We start from the raw sequence: 20,429 nt of genomic DNA, 5'->3' as shown, positions 1-20,429 counted from the left end.
TGAAGTCTCAGTAGATTTTCAAGTATGTAAAATTGGGGGAAGGTAAAGGTTTTAAGTAAGAAGTATATATAAAAGTAAATTCTAGTTCAGTATATTCATATTCCACTGATGCCCACCATTTAATAGCATTATAGAACTTTCTCTCTGTTGTAATACTTTAGAACCTTTTCCGAATTATGAACAGTTTTAAATATCTCATTTCATCTGGAAACTAAACAGAATTTGACAGCCGACAGCCAATAGCCAAAGCCAGGTTAAATAGACAAAGCATATTAATATCAATGATGTAAAAATATGCACTCTATAGACCAAGAAGGTCTTGGGTGGCTTTCAGACTTTGAAAAAAAAAATATCTGTAAGCACTTTAGCCATTTCTTTTACGTTTTTCTATTAAAATAAAGATGGATTTGAAACTACTAAACATTAAGTGACACTAAGAAATATCACGGGGCAATAATGCTGTGGTCCAGTGGTTAAAATTTCTTATTTTTTCTGATTTCTTGCGGATTGTGAAGAAATAGAAGCTGACAAGCAAATAAGAGGAGAGAGTCAGTTCAGTTGCTCAGTTGTGTCCGACTCTTTGTGACCCCATTGACTGCAGCACTCCAGGCTTCCCTGTCCATCACCAACTCCAGGAGTTTACTCCAACTCGCGTCTATCGAGTCGGTGATGCCATCCAACCATCTCATCCTCTGTCGTCCCCTTCTCCTCCTGCCTTCAATCTTTTCCAGCATCAGGGTCTTTTCCCATGAGTCAGTTCTTTGCATCAGGTGGCCGAACTATTGGAGTTTTCAGCTTCAACATTAGTCCTTCTGATGCGAGTTTAGGGGGTGTTTTATCAGGATTGCCTACCTGAAAATCAAACAAAGTAAACATGTTAAGATAACCAGCGCATGTGTTCCTCTCTTATTTATAAGAAGTAAATGCTGCTTGGAGAGGGTTTTTTTTTTTTTTTTAAATTATGGTCTTTTCCCTAAATAGAAAAGCACCAATATTTAAAAAAGAAAATATTAATTACCCAACATTTTATTTGGAGTTTTACTTTCAAACCTAAGAATTCTTTGTTTCCAAACCTGGTGCTAAGGAAGTTTTCTGTTCCAAATTAAAAAACAGAGAACATGGTTTGTCAGTTATTTTCACACTTTTTGGATTTAAATTTTAGAGACAATTTAGAGAATAATAGTGCAGTAAACTGTAAGAGCTATGTATAAACTTAGCAGAAGAATAGTAATTTTCCTAAGGGTTTTGAACAAATATATTTATTTGTATCAAAAGTTGAGAGACAGTGCACTAACTTGCAGGCTACAAAAGTTTTTTTGGTTGATTTTTTTCTGGGTTTAGCAAAAAAAAAAAAGCTCAAGCCTTGAAAACCAAAAACCCCTAGATTTTGTTGTTTCCTTTGTGATTTGGACACTTATTAAGGTAACAACATGAGAGAAATTTTCAAAAAATATTCTACATTATTTTATAATTAATGTATAATTAAAAAATATATTAATTATATAAAATATAGCTATATCTTTATTTATTAATTATATAAAACATTAATTGTAGTGTTAATTAGAAACAGACCCTATGGATTGTAGCCCACCAGGCTCCTCTGTCCATGGGATTCTCCAGGCAAGAGTATTGGAGTGAGTTGCATGCCCTTCTCCAGGGGATCTTCCCAACCCAGGGATCGAACCAGTGTCTCGTATGACTCCTGCATTGCAGGCAGGTTCTTTACTGCTGAGCCACCAGGGAAGCCATTAATTAGAAACATATTTATAACTATATTATGCAATATATATTATATAAAATCAGTTCAGTTCAGTCGCTCAGTCGTGTCCGACTCTTTGCGACCGCATGAATCACAGCACGCCAGGCCTCCCTGTCCATCACCAACTCCTGGAGTCTACCCAAACGCATGTCCATCGAGTCGGTGATGCCATCCAACCATCTCATCCTCTGTCGTCCCCTTCTCCTCCTGCCCCCAATCCTTCCCAGCGTTAGGGTCTTTTCCAATGAGTCAACTCTTCGCATGAGGTGGCCAAAGTATTGGAGTTTCAGCTTCAACATCAGTCCTTCCAATGAACAGCCAGGACTGATCTCCTTTAGGATGGACTGGTTGGATCTTCTTGCAGTCCAAGGGACTCTCAAGAGTCTTCTCCAACACCACAGTTCAAAAGCATCAATTCTTCCGCGCTCAGCTTTCTCCACCATCCAACTCTCACATCCATACATCACCACTGGAAAAACCATAGCCTTGACTAGATGGACCTTTGTTGGCAAAGTAATGTCTCTGCTTTTAAATATGCTATCTAGGTTGGTCATAACCTTCCTTCCAAGGAGTAAGCGTCTTTTAATTTCATGGCTGCAATCACCATCAGCAGTGATTTTGGAGCCCCCAGAAATAAAGTCTGACACTGTTTCCACTGTTTCCCTATAATAGTCCATCTATTTTACATTATTTTCTTCATAAGTCAATATATTTCTAGTAATTATAATTATAGTTGACCCATAGTTCTGTACTTTATTTTTACTCAGTTAACGTCTTTATATATAATCAGGTTTACATAGTATAACCTCATCTATGTAGTGGTGGTTTAGTTGCTAAGTCGTGTCCAACTCTTGAGACTCCATGGGCTGTAGCCCACCAGGCTCCTCTGTCCATGGGATTCCCCAGGCAAGAATACTGGAATGGGTTGCCATTTCCTTCTCTAGGGGATCTTCCCAACCCAGGGATCTAACCTGCATCTCCTGCATTATGGACAGATTCTTACCACTGGGCCACCGGGGAAACCCAATATCATCTATATCCAGTTTCAATTTTGAATCTTAATAGTCTAATAGATTTTTATCATAACAAAAATCGTTATTTGGTGAATTTTTTTCACTGCCTTAGAGAGTTCCAATGGTCCAGTTGAAAATTTTGGAGATGAAAAATGTCTTCAGGAAGGTAAGAGTTGATTTCTTAGGAAATCACACCTGTGAACTCATTATCCTCTTCAGCTTGCCTGACATTAGTAGGTCAGTGAATTCAAGGTAAACAATTGCTTTATTTCATTGTAAAATCAGCAGTTTTACTCATGGAAACCATCTTCTTGTCTCTTACATCTCCTGAATTCACAGGCGGATTCTTTACCACTGGTGCCACCGTTGGTAGTTTTTTTTTTTTTTTTAAAGCACTTGATGTTATTACATTGCCTTCTGGCCTCCATGGTTTCCAACAAGAGATCAGCTGTTAAACTTATGGTGGCTTCCTTGTATGTGACATGTCTCTTACCTCTTGCTACTTTTGAGATTCTCTCTCTCTTTTTGAATACTTTGATTACAGTGTGTCTCAATGTGGGCCTCTCTGAATTTATCATACTTGGAGTTTGTTGAGGTTCTTGGATATGCAGATTGAGTGTTTTGGGCCATTATTTCTTCATATATTCTTTCTGCTTTTTTCTCTCCTCTTTCTGGAACATCCATTATGCTTGTGTTGGCATGCCTGATGGTATCCCATAGGTCTCTTAGGTTATGTCCCATTTTTTTCTGTATTCTTATTTTTACTCTGCTAAGATTGGATAATCTCAATTAATTCATCTTCGGGTTCACTGATTCTTCTCTCCGCTCAGTCTGATGTGGAGCTCCTCACTTCAGTCACTGTACTTCTCAGCTCCAGACCTTCTTTTTGGTTTCATTTTGCAGACTGTTTATTGATGGTCTCTATTTAGCAAGATGCTATTTTCATGGTTTCCTTTGGTTCTGTGTATATGGTTTACTTTAGGTTTTCAGGCATATTTAAAATGATTGACTTAAAGGTTAGTATTTGAACTTCTTCAGAAACCGTTTCTGTTATTTTCTCTCTTTCCCCTGTATGTGGCCATACTTTCTGGTGTCTTTACATGCCTTATCATTTTTTTTTTTTTTTGGTTGAAAACTGAATGTTTTGAATACTGTATTGTGGCTACCTTGGAAATCAGGTTTCCCTCTCCTTCTCAGGCCTTGTTATTCTTTTTAAAAAATTTTTTTAGGCCTTGTTATTCTTGATTTTTGTGGTTGTGATCTTTGTTTAGCGCTTTTTATGAGCCAGTTGTGTGAAGCCTTTATTCTTTGTCATATAATGCACTTGATGTCTTTGGTTAGTGTAGTGATCAGCTAGCAATTTTGACAGAGATTTCCTTAAACATCTCAAACCAAAAAAAAAAGAGAGAGAGAAAGAGACAGGTCAAGCCTAACTATAATTATGTGAAAACAAGGTCTGCTCTGATTCTTCCAGCACCTGTAACCCACACCACACAAGTGGGTTGCCTCTTCAAAACCACCACTGAGCTGGGTAGGGGACCATGGGACCAGAGAAGTTAAAAATGTCACAAACCTCTTAGACTGATATTTAGCCACTTTTTTTCTTGGTTATGTGTTCACCTGGTTGCTGTAAACCTTTAACCAACTTTTAGATTTCAGATAAAGTTGATTCTGACAGTTTTTATTAGCTGTTTTGTAGAGGGACTGGCCCGTGGAATTCCCTCCTCCACTATTTTCACAAATGTCACTCATGTGCTTGTATATATAAAAGAAAACATATGTGTGAGCTGAGTGCCAGTACCTTTGGTACAGAACAAATTGGAGAGGAGAGAGATTGAATGAGAAGAAGGGAAAAGGAAATGAGGGGGATATTAATCGACCCAACCTCAGGCACCAAACACAGCAGAGTCTTCCTAGAAAGTTACACCGTTCATATGTCTGTTCTTTTAGGGGAACAGCGTTTGGTTGCCTGAAACAGAAACTTGAGTAATACTAGCTCAGACAGATAGGATTTTCTTTGTATCAGATAACGAGAAACCTAGGATGGACAGGCAAAGGCTAGAGAAGTAGCCCAATGACGCTGTCAAGAATGCATGCCCTATTGGTCTTTCTCTTCGCTGTCATTGGATTATTGGCTCCTGTAGCTTCTGTTGGTACCTTTTGATCTCAATATGGCTGCTGCAGCTCCAGGTGTCTTCCCGTGCATTCACACAGGTCTTTTCCTGTTTTTGTTTTCTTGTTGTTGTTTTTTGGTTTTTACATTGGGACTGAAAGTTTTCCTCAGAAGACTTCTGTTTAATTAGCCATGAGTAGGTCCCATGCCATTTCATTTCAGTCACTGGCCAAATTTCCATGACAAGTTATGATTCTTTCCTTAGGGCTGAGGAAGGACCTGTCCCTCAAGAGGTCAAAGGATCTGGGACTTCCCTGGTGGTCCAGTGGTTAAGAATCTGCCTTGCAATCCTGCCTTGCAGGAGACCTGGGTTCGAACCCTGGCCTGGGAACTAAGACCCCACATGCTGTGGTGCAACTAAGCCCGCACGCCACAGCTCGAGTCTGTGTACTGCACCAGAAGATCCCACAGGGCACAGTGAAGGTGTGTGCTGCAGCTGAGACCTGACACAGCCAGGGAAATACACGACTGAAGCACTAAGTTGCTTCAACTGTGTCTGACTCTTTGCAACCCCATAGACTGCAGCCTGCCAGGCTCCTCTGTCCATGGGGATTCTCCAGGCAAGAAAACTGGAGTGAGTTGCTATTTCCTTCTCCCGGGGATCTTCCTGACTCAGGTATCAAACCCACATCTGTTATGTCTCCTGAGTTGGCAGGCAGGTTATTTTACCATTAGTGCCACCTGAGAACCGAATAAGGCAATGGCAACCCACTCCAGTACTCTTGCCTGGAAAATGCCATGGACAGAGGAGCCTGGTAGGCTGCAGTCCATGGGGATGCTAAGAGTCGTACACGACTGAAGCGACTTAGCAGCAGCAGCAGCCACCTGAGAAGTCAGAAGATCAAAGGATCAAGATTCTATAAGCCAGGAAGAAAGAGGGAAGGTAGCTGTTAGGTAGGCAATGGATGGTGGTCATGGACAGAAACTAGGAGGGGTGGCAGCTAAAGGTGGGAGGTGGTTGCATGGAAGATCCAAGTTGAAACAAGGTGTCATTGTTATTGGGGAATTAAGGGGTTAGAAATGAGGATCAGAAACACAAAGTGTCCAAAAGTCATATAATGGGGGTAAAACTAGAGGTGCCCGCTGGTTACTTTGGCCAAAGTGAACCAAAGCCCTTGGCATTCCCAAAGCTGGGACGGAGGCCTGCAGCTCACGTCACGGCCCAGGTGGAACAGATAGGCTCCTTCAGAATGCCTGGTTTCTGGCTCTGCTGTTTGCCTGGTGGGAGTGTACGTTCCACTTAGAGCTGGCAAGCAGTTTCTGGCAGGTGTGGCAGTCTACAGGCTCTTAGACAACCAGCTAACTCTGGGTCTCAAGTCAGATTCCAAACACTGAACTGGAGATTGGGAAAGGGATTTGCGGAGCCGACTTGGGAAACTGGCAAGAGTCCCAAATTCAGGAGGAGCCAGATTTACCCGGCAGTTAGCAAGACAAGAGCTTGGGAACAAAGCTTAAGGGTGAAGCCCTGTTATTTGAGGGCTGGAGGCAGGCTGGGATCAGGGAACCAGGAGCCCTTTGATTAAAGCTTTAGGGAGAGGCTGTCAGCCAGTGTACCTGATGGAAGACCCCAGGGTGGAGCTGGCTTGTGTTAAGTGAAGGGTCTCGCATCTCAGGGTGGGATAGGTGGTGGAAACTGAGGATCTGACCGAGCCTACTACAGATGGGGATCAAGTGGTCCCCGTTGGGGAGGGAGAAGGAAAGAGGTAGCTCTGTCGAGGAGAGCTACAAGAAATATTTTGGAGGTAGCATTTATGGGACTTGGCAAGAAGAAAGGCATGTTGGCGTTTGAGCCTCGGTGACTGGCTTTATAAAAAATATGAAATGTCCAAGCAGCAGTCATTTTTGATGCTAAAACCCCTTGAGGTAGGGATGTTAGTAATTGATACCTGAGGCTTGGGAGAGAGACTGCCCCTGGAGATGGAGGCTGGAGTCATTCACATCAAGATAGTGATGGAATGAGGCTGGAGAGAGACAGGGCATGGAGAAAGAGTTCAGCTTATGTGCCACAAAGAGAAGTTATTTCTTCCAGTGGTTGTTATTTGTTTCCTACTTATTTGCTTTCTCCATGAATTCTTTTCTCAGATCCTTCATATTTCCGGTTGATTCTTCTTTCTTCATGTTTTCAGTTATACCCAGTTTTCCCAAATATCTGCATCTTCTTATGCCTGGTGGCTCAGACGGTAAAGAATCTGCCTGCAATGCAGGAGACCTGGGTTCGACCCCTGGGTTGGGAAGATCTCCTGGAGGAGGGCATGGCAACCCACCCCAGTGTTCTTGCCTGGAGAATCCCATGGACAGAGGAGCCTGGTGGGCTACAGTCCAAGGGGTTGCAAAGAGTAGGACATGACTGAGTGACTAAGCACAAATGCCTGAAAGGCTTATTTAAATTCTTCAAGGATTTAAAAAAAAAAATCTGACGATACCATCTTCCCCATCCCCCAGACAAGGATTTGTGTTTATTCTTTATGATTTCCCTTCATAGCAATTGTTATTTATGGATAACTCCCAAGATTCTTTAGTGATAGTTCTTTAAAAAATGGCCAAAGAAGAATGTGTTGTGACTTTTCCCCTTGATTTTTTAATCATGCAGCAAATGGGAGGACGGGAAATGCTGTCTTATCACAACCACATCAAAATTATTCCAGCCTCAACATCCTGACCACACCCTGAACTTCGGAAGAGTGTTTCTTTAAAGCCACAAAGGATTCTTTTCTTCTGTATTAAGCTGGAGAGGGTTTTTCAAGATTTATATTAACAAGGAAAAAGAAAAAAAAATTAAAACCAATATCATCAAATTGTTGGTTTCATAAGTTGGGGTAAGAGTGCCTAAGTGCAGGTTATACTTAGGAGAAAGGAATACATTCTCAACAGTCAGGACAGTGAAATCATTATTTGAATGAATTATTTGAAGAATTATTTGTGATTTTGGGGGGAGAGGTATCCACGAGTTCTTCAAACACACCTACTAAATGTAAAGAACTTTCCAGAACTGAAGTCAAAGCTATAGGTAAGGTAACCAATACTGATGAGACCAGGACACTTTTGAGAGCAGAAGTCAATGTTAGGAATAGTTACGCACTAGAACTGTTTGGGACAAAACAATGTAAGACTTACAGTCACGCGAGTTCTGGATCTCAGTGGTGGTTCATGGGTCACATAATTCAAGGTGAAACGAAATGAAAGTCAGGCATTTCCTCCTTGTCCTGGCCTCTATATTGAAGCTGCTGTTTTGTTATATAAAATACAGGTGGTTCAAGGGCCTGGCAATGCTGAAATGAGATTGTCTTAGTCTTTTCCTGTTGCTTTTCAAGTCAAGGTGACGGTATTTGGAGACCGTGTTGAGTGGATTCAGGGCCCAGCCCTGTAGGTACTTAATGACTTCAGTGTGGGCTTTTAATCTCCTGCCCAAGTGTTATCTTACTTGTCCAGACAAGCCTTCACCATTCTGGGAGAGTGTGGGAAAATTAACACTGCCGAGCGACCCAGGAAGGAGAGAAATGTCTGAAGCTAGAATTGCACTCGTATTTATTTTAATGCAGTCTGGAAACGTACAGCTTGAGATCTCTGTGCCACTTAAGGCGAGCCCAGCACCCTTCCACGGAGGGGAAAAAAAAAAGAGCAAGAGGATTGAAAAATAGACAGAGCATGGCTATCTTTACTGCTGGAGTTAGCTCTCAGGAAACCTGAAATGCTGAATGTAATAAAATGTTGACAGCAGTTTCACTTAACATGCGGGAACCCTGGACCAGAACGACATCTTTGGCACCAAAGGAAATCAGGAGAATAAAAACAGCAGTCGTCAGGATTTGAAGGAAAGCCACAGATTATTACCATCTGTATGTTTTCCAGACCCTGTGCAAAACCAGAAAGCCAGGACCCAGCCGGAGAGTAAGTATATTGAACTCTGGTGTATGTTTTTAGACGGAAGAAAGTTAGAAATTGGTCTCAATGTTTGAACACAGCGCTTCATAAAACCTGATGATTTTTTTTTTTTTTCCGGTGACCATGTCCTAATAGTTCATCTGTTGAAAACCTGTGTGTTTCACATGGGAGCTACCATTGTTATAAACCTTTATTGTACCAGGCCGTCGTACTTTCACGGTTTCTCTGTAACCGTAGCATGGTTTGTAAATTGCTCTTCTATTTCACATTGTTCTTATACATTGTGTTTTTGTGTTCTTTCCAGAAAGTCGTGGAAAGATCGTGGTGAAACACATTTGTGTTTGGGTCATGAATTGAGCAGCTCATCACTGTCACCTATCAGTTAGCTCGCATTTTTCTGATTATTATCCAGAAGAAGGTACTTTCAGATGAGCTGGTCTTTAAATATTTTTGGATTAATTTCCTGCCTCATGTTGACTGACATTATAATTTGAGCCAACAGCTGCATTCTCTACCGTTGAAACCTACGTAGAGACTAAACATAAAACACAAAAAGTTTCAGACTGCGTGTGTTTTAATCAGGGTTGATGTTTGTTCAGAGATCTGAGACCTCAACTTGTAAAGTCTAGCCCTAGAAAAGCGAGATTCACAGAGTGGGGCTGGGGATGGGAGTGGCAAGAGGGGAAGATGGGTTATTCCTTTTTATAAAAGGAAAATGTCTGTTTTAAAATAACAACTAGTGAATAAGAGAGGCCTGTTTATCTAAAATGTTTACATGAAAGAGTTAAATCCTATGTCAATGGGGCCATTAGGTAAACTATTTGACATCTCATTGAGAAATAGAAACTTGTAAATGGCTTTTGATATGTAGCGCTGAGAATAAAATTTAATGGGATGTTTCTAACTTGAAAACAGCAATTAATGACAGATTGTAGAAGTCAGCCAATTAATTGTCGCTGAGTGCTTTTCTATCCAACACATATGAAAGATTGTTTATAAACAGGGAGTATTTTTTTTTAACGTGCATACGAATTTCATATAACACTTGGCAGTTCTTGGCTAGTTTGGCAACATTAAAATCTTAGCTCTTAGGCTAGTTTCCTGGAGATGAAATATTCCATGGATAGATTTGTGCTTTCCTTGCAAGCCTGGAAATCTTAACGTTTAGCAAGACATTCTTCTCGGCAGTGTTTTTCTTCAGTCACCTCAAATTCTCAGAATAATTTAACATGAAGTGTTTGGCCAAATTAAAATGAGGGAAGGGTCCCACACCTGTTGAACCCTAGGTTTGCAACGACATTGAATCGCGCACATTGTGTTAATTCTGAAAACTATTCATCCCAATGTTCATTTTGCAATTAAAATGTGTATACGAGTCCCTCCCACTGCAGGGTGTTCTTTCGTGTTAGGACAGCCCAATCCATTTCTTTAATTAATGACGCAGAGTCTTAGTTCATGGACCAGTCTCAGGGGAGTAATTTAGCATATGTGAACGGGCTCACAAGGCTTTCTGGGCTCTTGGGTCCTATTTGATAAATTATTGCTTCAATATATTAAATGGACCCCAGTGTCCTAAAAACATTCATATAATTTCCACATGTTCATTTTTTTTTCTTGCTGGAAAGTGTAACTTACAGCTAGAGTGGCTTAGAAATCTTGGCTCCTTCTTGAAGAACAACCGGTGGGCACGTTTAGCAAACCTTTCGAAAATATCTCAGTGCAGGAAAATCTTTGATAAAATTTATGAATATGTTTATAACATTTTTAAATGTCTGTGTAAGCATCTTAAAGCTTCAGAGGAAAAGTGCTAAATTGGCATAGTTGATTTTTCCTCTTGCAAAACACTTGTGAGCAACAAGGTCGTATTGAGCAGAAGATATGGTTGGAATGGCGTGTTGAGGAATGTTAATGATTTGTCTGAAGGGGTGTGCGTGGAGTGCACAGGTGGGTCCTTCACCTCCATCCTGCCTTCTTTTTGAAGTGACATTTGGCATTTTCGCTGGTTAGTGATGCCAGCTCGCTAGGAATCTTGAGTTCATCACACAAATTCTGGGTCCCAGCTGCTCTGATGTGGGTCAAAAGCGGGGCAAGCCTCACCAAAGCTGGTAGCTGCCTTGGCAGGTCTGTTCTGAGTCAGCTTCCCATTCTAGAGTTTCATTCCTGGTCTTGCTGGGGCTCCCGGATTGGTGGAGTCTTGCTGCAGAGATGTACCTCGCTGGAAACATCCTAAGTGTAGCACCCTTGAACCCGGGCAGGCCAGTCCTAGGAGATTTGTCTCCATCCAAAACAAGAAGGACACCCTGGGGGGGTCTGCCCTCACGGAAGCTGCAGAGGCCCTTGGCCATCTGTCCCTGACTAACTTGCAGCTGATGTCAGGGTGGTCCAGAATCATAATAGAGTAGTCGCCTTGCTGGTGGCCGGCATCGACCCTGGGGCTTGATGACGCCCTTGCACGAGGATAGTGGAGAGTTTTGCTCTTAGGGAAAAAGGGAAGGAAGATGTCACATTGTTACTTTAAAAATAGTCCTTTTTTTTTTTTTTTTGCAGCAGTGTCTGCTGAGAAGTGGTTGCATCCTGTGTTCATGCTGGAGCTCTGTTCTCTTTGCCACTTACTCTCTAAGCTTGAAGCAGTCAGTACCAACTCATGGAGAATTTGCTGTGGGAAGTCCTGAAGGCTTGGTCCGTGCCATCTGAATTAGAAGGGGGGGACGTGAAACAGCAGTGAATACTGTGAGTGTATGGTTGGACCCACATCGTGTGGTGCTGGCCCTTTGCTGCAGGAGTTCAGAGGACAGAAACCCAGCCAGGCCTCCTCATCCGCCTCAGCGGTAATCCCCCTGCCTCCTACGAGGTTCTCCCCGCCCGGCCAACTCCTGCAGCTGCTGATCCTGTGCCTCCCTCCTGCTAACGTGTCAGGCACCCCGCTCTCTAATGAGAAGTCCAGTCCTGACTCAGCTTCTCCTGGAGCTTTGTTCCTCCACCTCCTCACATGCTACTTAAAAAGACAGTTTTGCTTTCGCTTTCCTTTCTTCCTGGAATCACCAGTAACCTCGGGATGCTGAACATTTCTTCCTAGCCCTGCCTCCTCTAGCTCTCAGCCCCCATGGTTGTGGTTGGTCCCCTGCTCTGTTTTGTGACTCCCCGTCCTTGGTTTCTGGAAAGTTGCGCTGTTCTTGTTTGGCATCTCTTTTGCATGCGTTTTGTTGGCAGTGCCACTCCCACGCACGCTTCCTCATTTCCCAAGTTTCAGGCCTGCCCGTCTCCTTATTCTTGCCCTTGGGTTTATCCACACACCTCCTTGAGCTGTCGCTGTAGAGGACTCGGTCATCCACTCTTCCAGCGTGTGTTAAGTGCCTACTCTCCATCTAGGCATGGAGGGTGGAACGCTGACCTGACACGTGGTGCCTGCCTCCTGGAGTCTGTGGTCCAGGGAGGCGGAGAGACAGGTACACAGTTCATGGCAGCATTGTCGGGGAGCCGCCCAGAGGCGGGGGGGGCTGCGGCTCCTGTGGGAATCCGTGGGGGGCACCTGACCTGATCTGGGGGATGAATCCTAAAACCCACAGCCCCCTGGACCCCTGACCTCTGTCTTGAACTTCATTCCCTCTTGGGTGAAGAGGGAATGGTCTCTCCTGGTGACTTGTCACCACCTCCAACACACCATGTCTAAGAGGAAGTGATCTTTTCCTCCAAGTGTGCCCCACACTGTCTGCTTTCAGGCCATGGAGCCAGCATGTTCCCCCACCCCCTTAGGCTGGAAATCTGGGCATCACGCAGAGTTCAGATTTCCCTCCTGTTCCTCACCCAGTCACTCGCCCACCGCTGTCAGCAGGTCCCCTGAAATCGCTCTCAACTCTGCTCCTGACCTTCTATTCCCATGGCCACTGCCAGCGGCCAAATCCTCACCACTTTCCTGCCCTCTTTAATGTTTGTAAATGGGCTATTTGCTGATTCAGAGGAGTTTTACAGAAATTACCCAAGTGGTTCATGTTCTTGGTGGAAAAATTTTAGAAAATACAGGTAAACAAAGGGAACAAAGGGAAGAAGAGAAAACTCACGTGCTTCATCACTCAGATAACATTCCTATTACAACTCTGATATTTAACCTCCTGAACTTTTCTCTGCACTCTCTATACATCAGAATATTCTCATATGTGAAAATGGGAAAACGATCTTACAAACTGTGATTCCATTCTCTATATTGTTTTGGAGCCTACTTTTTTGTATTTAGCCTATAAATGTTCATTCCCCGACATCTTTAAATATAATTATTTGTATTATATTTGTATAATTATTTGTAATGATTTTCCGTGGCCACATAAGGATTTGAAATAATTAGGACTTTAATCTCTACACTATTTCAATGCCTTGGTGCACTACTGCTAGGTCATCTTCTTAAAACGTTTTTTATTCTTTCTGTTCTTTCATGCAAAACACCATCAGTGGCTTTCTGTTGTCTGAATGCGTGCACGTGTGTATACATGCACGTGCGCGCACACACACACACACACACACACACACACTCCCCTTCCTGTTTATGTAAAGAGGTTTTTCTGACTTGGTCAGCCTTCAGCATTCCTTTCCTCGTCAGGAATAAGATTAGGCCATGTTTTGGTGGTTACCGTACATCTTTCAGGACAGTGGGGCTTCAGGATGATGGAGGGACAGTTACTGGCATGCCCCCAGCGCCCGGCTCAGCATCTTGCTTCTTCCTCCATCCATTCTCTCCTTGCACTGCCGTCCAGTGCCCTGGGGCTACCAGTGTGACCAAGCCCCTCCTCCTACCCCAGGCCTGGCTCCTGCCCAGTGAGAGTGTTTGACAGCTGTGTCAACATGCAGATGCAATGGGGCAGGACCGCGGTGCCTGCCGCGGGGGCAGAGGGCTCTATGGGGCGACTTTGGAGCCTGACTTGAAGTACGACAGCACTTACCAAGTTGGGCTGGTGGTCAGAGAGGATGGGGCGGGGAGGGTGGAAAGTCTGCACAATGGGGTGAGGGGGGCAGTCCTTGGAAGGAAGGTGGGGAGCCAGATTGTGGGTGTGGCTGTAGCAAAAAAAAAAGAAGTGAGATGGCAGGTCTGGGGAGGGGAGGGCCTCTGCAGGAAAGTGTCAGTCCACCCAGCAGACAGTTCTGAACTAGCCAACTAACTGGTGAAGCACAGAGAAACAGCATATGGCCCTGGCACCCCAGGAAGTCATGATCGAAACCAAGATCAAGTTCTGTGTTTTTATGGTTTTGATATTGTTAAGTCAGATCTGGAAACCCAGATATTACTGGGCAATCCAGATGATTTTATTGAACTGACTGGATTTGTTTTTTCCTAGTCTAGCAAGAGACTACAAAGCCTGTATGGTGTCTAAGACTTTATTTTCATTGTCACAGTATTTCTTTTATTAGGATTAATTCATGTCAGTTTTATTTACTGATATAAACACAGACTAGAAAGTGTGTGTGTGTGTTTACATACTTGTCAACACATTAAAGCTAGGCTAACCTATAACTATACCTTTCTGGGGAAGAAGTGAAAACCCTTTTTGCTGTTCAAAGGTAATAATCTTTCCATAATTAAATATCTCTGTTTTAAAAACCACATCCCTTCTTGCTGTCTATACCCATTCATTGTGAATTTTTAACTCAAAAAAGATAACTTTCTCCAGTTTTTGAACAAGGAGACAACAAATTATTCAGTCTTCACAAATAGAATCACAGTGTTTTAAACTGTGAGGGACTTTCCATTTGGTCCAACCTCTTCATTTTACAGAAAGGGAAACTGAGGCAGTCATAGGTGAAGCAATTTGTCGAAAGTGACGCAGCTAATCAGCAGCTCAGCCAAAACCAGAAATCGGAATTTCTGGCTTCCAAGTCCTATGACCTTTCCACTGCCCCATGCCTCATCCTAGTTTTATTAAAAAAAAAAAAAGAAAAAAAATCGGAAAATTGAACTGACACATTTCTTTAATTCTCCTGCCTCTATCCAGGGTGCAAAAAAATCCTGATGTATTTTAAAAGAAACATTTAAAAATGTATCTGGACGGGTAAAGAAGATCAGGAATATTTGTGATATGCTAATTAGAATATATCTCATTATTCAAGAAACATGAAACTTGGCAGAGGGGGATGCTATTCAGAGTAACTTAAGAAAACTTCAAAGGTAGGACAAAAGAGGGTTCTTTTTATTTATTTGATAATGTGTGGTTGCCGTCAAATTTCCGATAGGGTCTGACACCTTTATAATAAACCCCCGTAGAAACTGGGGGAATCTGTCAGACGCATGGAAGGAAAAGCAAACAGTTCTGTTTCTCTCTGGGTTTCTTTGGGTGTAAGCGGGGGCCTTTCCCGCAGCGCTGGCCTGCCAAGCTCCTTCCTGTAGAAACCCGTCTGTGCTACCACGAGTCGTTTGCAGAGGGATCATATTTTGGCAGCCAGGCTAATCCCTCCAAGGTGACCCACTCTTTGGAGAAACAGATCGTTTGCAGTTGTTGTTACAGAACATGCATGCAGTGATGCGTGTCGTTGTTTGGGGGAAAAACAATCAAAGTGTATTTTCTCCCCACGGCTGCTTGTTTTGCCAGATCTAAGTAGAAGCGCTTTTCTTCCAGAGCAGTTCTAAGTGTCCTGGGGAGAAACACCAAAACATGGTCAGGTTTCATGTTCAGAAGGAGACATGAGCCCGCTGGTGCAGAGGGAACTGCCCCCATCCCCAGCGGGGGAGTGTGTGTGTGTGTGGGGGGAATCCAGAGACCACCCCCACTCCCGATGAGAGGGCACCATCCCTTCACCTTGGCAGGGCCCCACCCCTGTGACTCTGGGGCCAACAGAGCCCTTCCTGCCTGCTGTCTGCCTTTGCACCTGACTTGACCATTTCTGATGTGACTGATGCAAAGGTACAGTTTGCCTGGCCATGAAGTTCATAGGTACCCGGGAGGATGAGGGACAGAAGTGTCAGTCACTCTTGGCCTGTGACAGTCTCTAGGTAGGAAAGGTCCTAGGGAAGGATCAGGACACCTCTGGGTACCAGTCTGGAGTGTAGAAGTGTCTTTCAAGCAGGGTTTAGTGGAACACGTGTGAATTTTACCATTAGAACAGACTGGTTTGGGATCCCAGCTATTCTATTTGCATTCTTACTGTCATGATAGCCCAGAATCTTCCTGCCTAAGAACCCAATTGACTCCTGCAAGGGCCGAGGACTCTTGTGTCTCCAAAAGATTATTTGTGGAGCATCCGTCACAGACAGTGCTCATGAAACAAGGGGTCCCTGTTGAGTAAATGTGGACATGGTGCACAGCGCCCCCCACCCCCCCGGGCAGAGTCCCAGTGTCAAATGTTGCAAAGACTCAGAAGTTCTGCAGTGGGAAATACATTAAGCCAGCCATTCCCCACCCCTGGCCACAGAGCCCCTCTTTATTTGCAGCATCCATCAACATCTGGGTCAGTTCTGGGAATGCCATTCAGAAATACCAGCCCGGAGAGGTGCTATTTAGTGTTTACTAAATGGTCTCTTGAAAGAGTTCAATTATTTCCTGAGACTCCCGTCTCTGTGAAAGGATTAGAAACCACATCTGTAAAGCACTTCCATATGCTTAGCATGAAGAACCTGGATAAACGGAGATTCGAAGTGTTGAAAAATCATAAATCCACTCCTGTTTTGAACACTCACGTTAATTACTTTGCCCTTTGAACTCACAACGTTTCCATTACTCTGGTGCCGGGATGGGCTTGTACTTCTGGATTCTTGGTTGTCAAAGCCGGAACCAGTCTTAACTGGTTTAAGAGATAAATGTTCTCAACCACGCATGGCTTTGATTTTGGATTATCATCTACAAGCATGTCTATGTATGTGGAAAAGAGTCCATTTGTAGATCGCTTGCAATCTTCTCTACCTGGTTGCATACTGATTCCTCTTTTAATTTTTTTTCCCTGCTCTTACCCAGGGATTTGCAAAACTATATCTGAAGTTGCAGGAAACGTTTTTGATAGATGTGCACAGAAACCCTCCTGAATTCTGGCCGGAGTTTGTGGGAAAGTGCCTGATTCACTTCTAGCTTCAACTTTATAATTTCTCACAGATTTTCACGTCTCCTAATACTTGTGTTTCTCCCTGTTCCAGCCCCAACTGTGTTGTCTTTTTCATTTTCTTACCTCTGTGGTCTACCCTTTTTAAAACATTACTTTATTTTAATCCTCTGCCTGGAGTTCAGCACTTCTTAAATTAGGTTCTCAATACAAAATTTTTGAAATATGAAGAAACAGAGGTAAATAGGGGCTTTTTACTGCAGGACTTCTCAGTGCTTTTAATAGTCTAATATGCATTGTTAATCTCCAGAAGGGAGATAGGACAGTGTTTTCCTAACTTATGTAACTACTGAACTTCTATCTCAGCCCCTTTAATAGCATCTTAGAGGAATGTTATTCTGCAAATCCCTCTTTGCATCAGACCCAAACATCTCAACCTGTACTTTCCTTAATTATTCCTGTAGCATTATGTACCATTACCCCTTTGACTCTCTGTCGCAGTAAAACGAATTGTATTATAATCACCCTGAAAACCTTTTTATTTCTCCATATCTTCTCATGCTATTCCCTCTCTTCCCCATGGATCCAGTGATCTTGCCTAGCAAATCTAGAATGCTTTATTTTCTTTCTTCTGCACCTCTATCAAATCTTAGCTTCTCTGGGAAAACTTGACTGACCAAGCAATCCACAAAGCTTTGAAGTTCCAGGAAGCCATCCCTCAGGACAGTAAGAGAAAGCGTTGTGACTGTAGGACCAAACCCTTGAGAGAGATGCAGGACCAGGGCTGGTTCCTTTTAGGATGACTCGACCTCACAGAACTTTGCTGGAAGTTGTGGCATCATGAAGAGCAGGGACAGGTGGGTCTCCCAGAGAAATGTCACCTTTAGATAAGATTCACTTTTGTATAATTTTTTCTGGCATGCAATTTGTCATTTCATAGAATGATGAGTTTTTTTCCAGATTATAGATTACTATAGTTTGCATTATTGTCACTGTTTCCTGTTAGCACAAGCATCATCATAGCTAACAGAGGAATGAAGCATAAAGGAGTTTGCATTTTTTTTTTACCTGTTGTTAGATTTGTTGGTGAATCAGATTTAACCTGAGCATAACACCTTGACAACACTTGAGGTGTGACTAGTGATCTCTGTGCTCAATGGTGATAATATTAGAGCAGCTGTGAGTTTTGAATCAGATTGTTACTCTCATTCTCAATTCAATATCTCATCTGGAAGATTTATCTTTGGTTTCTTATAGCATTTTTTTTCTCTTTTCCCAGTACTTCTCAAACTTTAATATATGTCTGAGTCTCCTGGGAATCATGTTAAAACACAGATTCTGATTTTTTAAAACTGGAGTGTAATGCTTTACAATATTGTGTTAGTTTCTACTCTACAACAGTGTGGATTGGTTATATGTTATATATCCCTTCCCTCTTAAGCCTCCCTCCCACCCTTCACCCCATCCCACCCATCTAGGTCATCGCAGAGCACCAAGCCGAGCTCCCTGGTCCCACTAGCTATCTGTTTTGCATATGATAATGTATATATGTTTGTGCTACTCTGACAGTTTGTCCCACTGTTGATTGAAACATGCTCCCAGAGAAAAGTGAGTTGAGAATCTAACACATTATTTACACTGAGAAAGACATTATTTCATTGCATGGCATTTTGCACCTTCCTTGCACCTTTTTGCATTTTGTACCCTTCTTATTGCTCTTAAGTTTTACATTTAACTTTTCTTTAATATTACTTGAGAAATCTAGGAACAGAGCAAAATTTAGGCATGTTATGCATTTAATCACCTGGACTTTCTGGTTGTCAGTAGAAGTCTTTGTTTTCTTATGACTAGTGTATTTGGGCTGCCAATTTAGTTGTAAATTAGATTTTATTTTATTGTAGTCTTGATCAACTGAGACTCTGCACTCACTTGAAAGGGTATAACATATTAGCTTATGGATAGTTGAGGGCAGGTAATATAAGTCTACTTTAAGTATATGAAATGATTAGTGTATTTTATTTTGTAAACCAACAATGTCTAGAGTTGAAGCAATTCATCCTCATGTTTGCTATCTGTGGTGCAAATTAAAGGAAAGAAAGACAAGCTGTCTTTTGCTGTTAGTTCTTTTTTTCCATGAATGGGGGCTATTTTATGTGTCAAGGAATCAGTGACTAAACTTTCTATCACTGTGTTTCAACTCTATAGCTGCCTATAAACAATTTGGTCGATTTTAGAGTAAACCAAGATAGGAATGTATTCATGCCATACATATTCCACGAGCACATCCCTCAAGCTTTTGGAAAACAGTTTTTCTCTAAACCTCTGTTTTCATTTCCTGATAGCACTTTCAGAAATTCCATGAACATCCTGATTGATTCTGAAACTCCTGTATTGCCTTTAAAACCTACTGAGACTATTTACTGAGGGTTTAAAGAACAATTTCAAAAATACAGTACAGGAAGAGAGGATGAAAGAATAGAACTTATTAAGCCCAAGAGCCCAAGGAGCAAAGGTCAATGTGGTGAGTGACCAGCATCCATGTCACTTTTCAGACAGAGGTCCTGAGGGTAGTGTCGCCAGATGAGCTTTCTTGACCAGAAGATCATTAAAAGTGTAGAAAAAGGTCACAGGCTCAGAACAGTGGTTCAGCCAACCAAGATCCTGCTTTGCAGTGGGACTGGCCATTATCATTTGGAATCAGATTTATTATTTCGTTATTATTTGTCATCAGGAGAGCAGATTTTCCTTTAAGAACCTGGGGCGTGTCTCCTACCCAGGCTCATGTCTCATGTCGTTAATGCTTGGCTTCTGCTTTTACTTTTACTGCATTGATGATCACTGGGCCCCTTTGCTGGTCCAGGTTTTGTGCTGAGCTCGGGAGATACAGAGGGAAATAGCCTGCCCCCTGGATATCTCACAGACCCGTAGAGGGTAACAGACGGGGAAGCAATTTATCACCACGTGTCGCTAGAGCACCCACACAGAGGTGGGGAGGCAGAAAGAGGAGTCAGAACTCCTTCAGCTTTTCATTCGTGTTGTTTGAAATCCGTAGCTAGGACATGAAATCACTATGCCTCTCAAACATTGGCGTGTACCTCATGTGTAGGATTCTTGCTTGGCAAGTCTGTGTTTACCCGAAGGCCTCTCTTTTAGCATTATCTCTCTCTCCATGACTGCAGTCTTGCAGTGGCATCTGAGGTGAAATGTTAAGAAAACATTTGGACATCAGGCCAGTAAATCACAGAAACTGTTTTGCTAGTCAAGTGTAGTGACATTTTTAGAGAAGACGCTAGAATCTGCGATAGCCGTGGCTGTAAGTCTTTGCTCTACCTATGAGCTGGATAATGAAAGACAGATCTGAATCTTACTAGGGTGTCCAGGTGGGCTGGTGAGGTAGCAGAACCTTCTGCAAAGACGAAGGTCATCCGTGGGGTGAAGGTGGCCCAGGTGCACAGGAAAAGTTCAGGGAAACAAGCGATGGATAATTACACTGGGGGGAGGCGTGTCCAGGAGTACTGAGTTCCTGATGCCCAGGAAGGAGCCACACGCCCAGTTTCTCTCCTGGATGCAGCAATGCTAACCTTTCCCT

The 20,429-nt window shown here is 42.8% G+C and overlaps 2 protein-coding genes across 12 annotated transcripts in view; one reads left to right on the top strand and one right to left on the bottom strand.

Annotated features, from left to right (window-relative positions):
• STOX2 (storkhead box 2) overlaps positions 1-20,429 on the top strand; it is a 187,775-nt gene that overhangs the window by 38,028 nt on the left and 129,318 nt on the right. The window lies entirely within an intron of this gene.
• LOC145518142 (uncharacterized) overlaps positions 14,980-20,429 on the bottom strand; it is a 33,500-nt gene continuing 28,050 nt past the window's right edge. For 8 of the 10 annotated variants that reach the window (XR_014062638.1, XR_014062637.1, XR_014062643.1 and 5 more), the window contains one exon: positions 14,980-15,442. The gene's annotated coding sequence lies outside the window, so the exon portion shown is untranslated. Of the gene's footprint in view, positions 15,443-19,935; positions 20,034-20,429 lie in introns of all 10 variants that reach the window. The other 2 variants (XR_014062645.1, XR_014062650.1) reach the window with 1 other exon arrangement.

Source organism: Giraffa tippelskirchi, chromosome 8, assembly GCF_054371585.1.
Source record: "Giraffa tippelskirchi isolate mGirTip1 chromosome 8, T2T-mGirTip1v1.2.pri, whole genome shotgun sequence".
NCBI classification, from domain to species: domain Eukaryota; kingdom Metazoa; phylum Chordata; class Mammalia; order Artiodactyla; family Giraffidae; genus Giraffa; species Giraffa tippelskirchi.
Note: the sequence above shows the minus strand (reverse complement) of the source record. Positions and strands in the feature narration are given on the sequence as shown.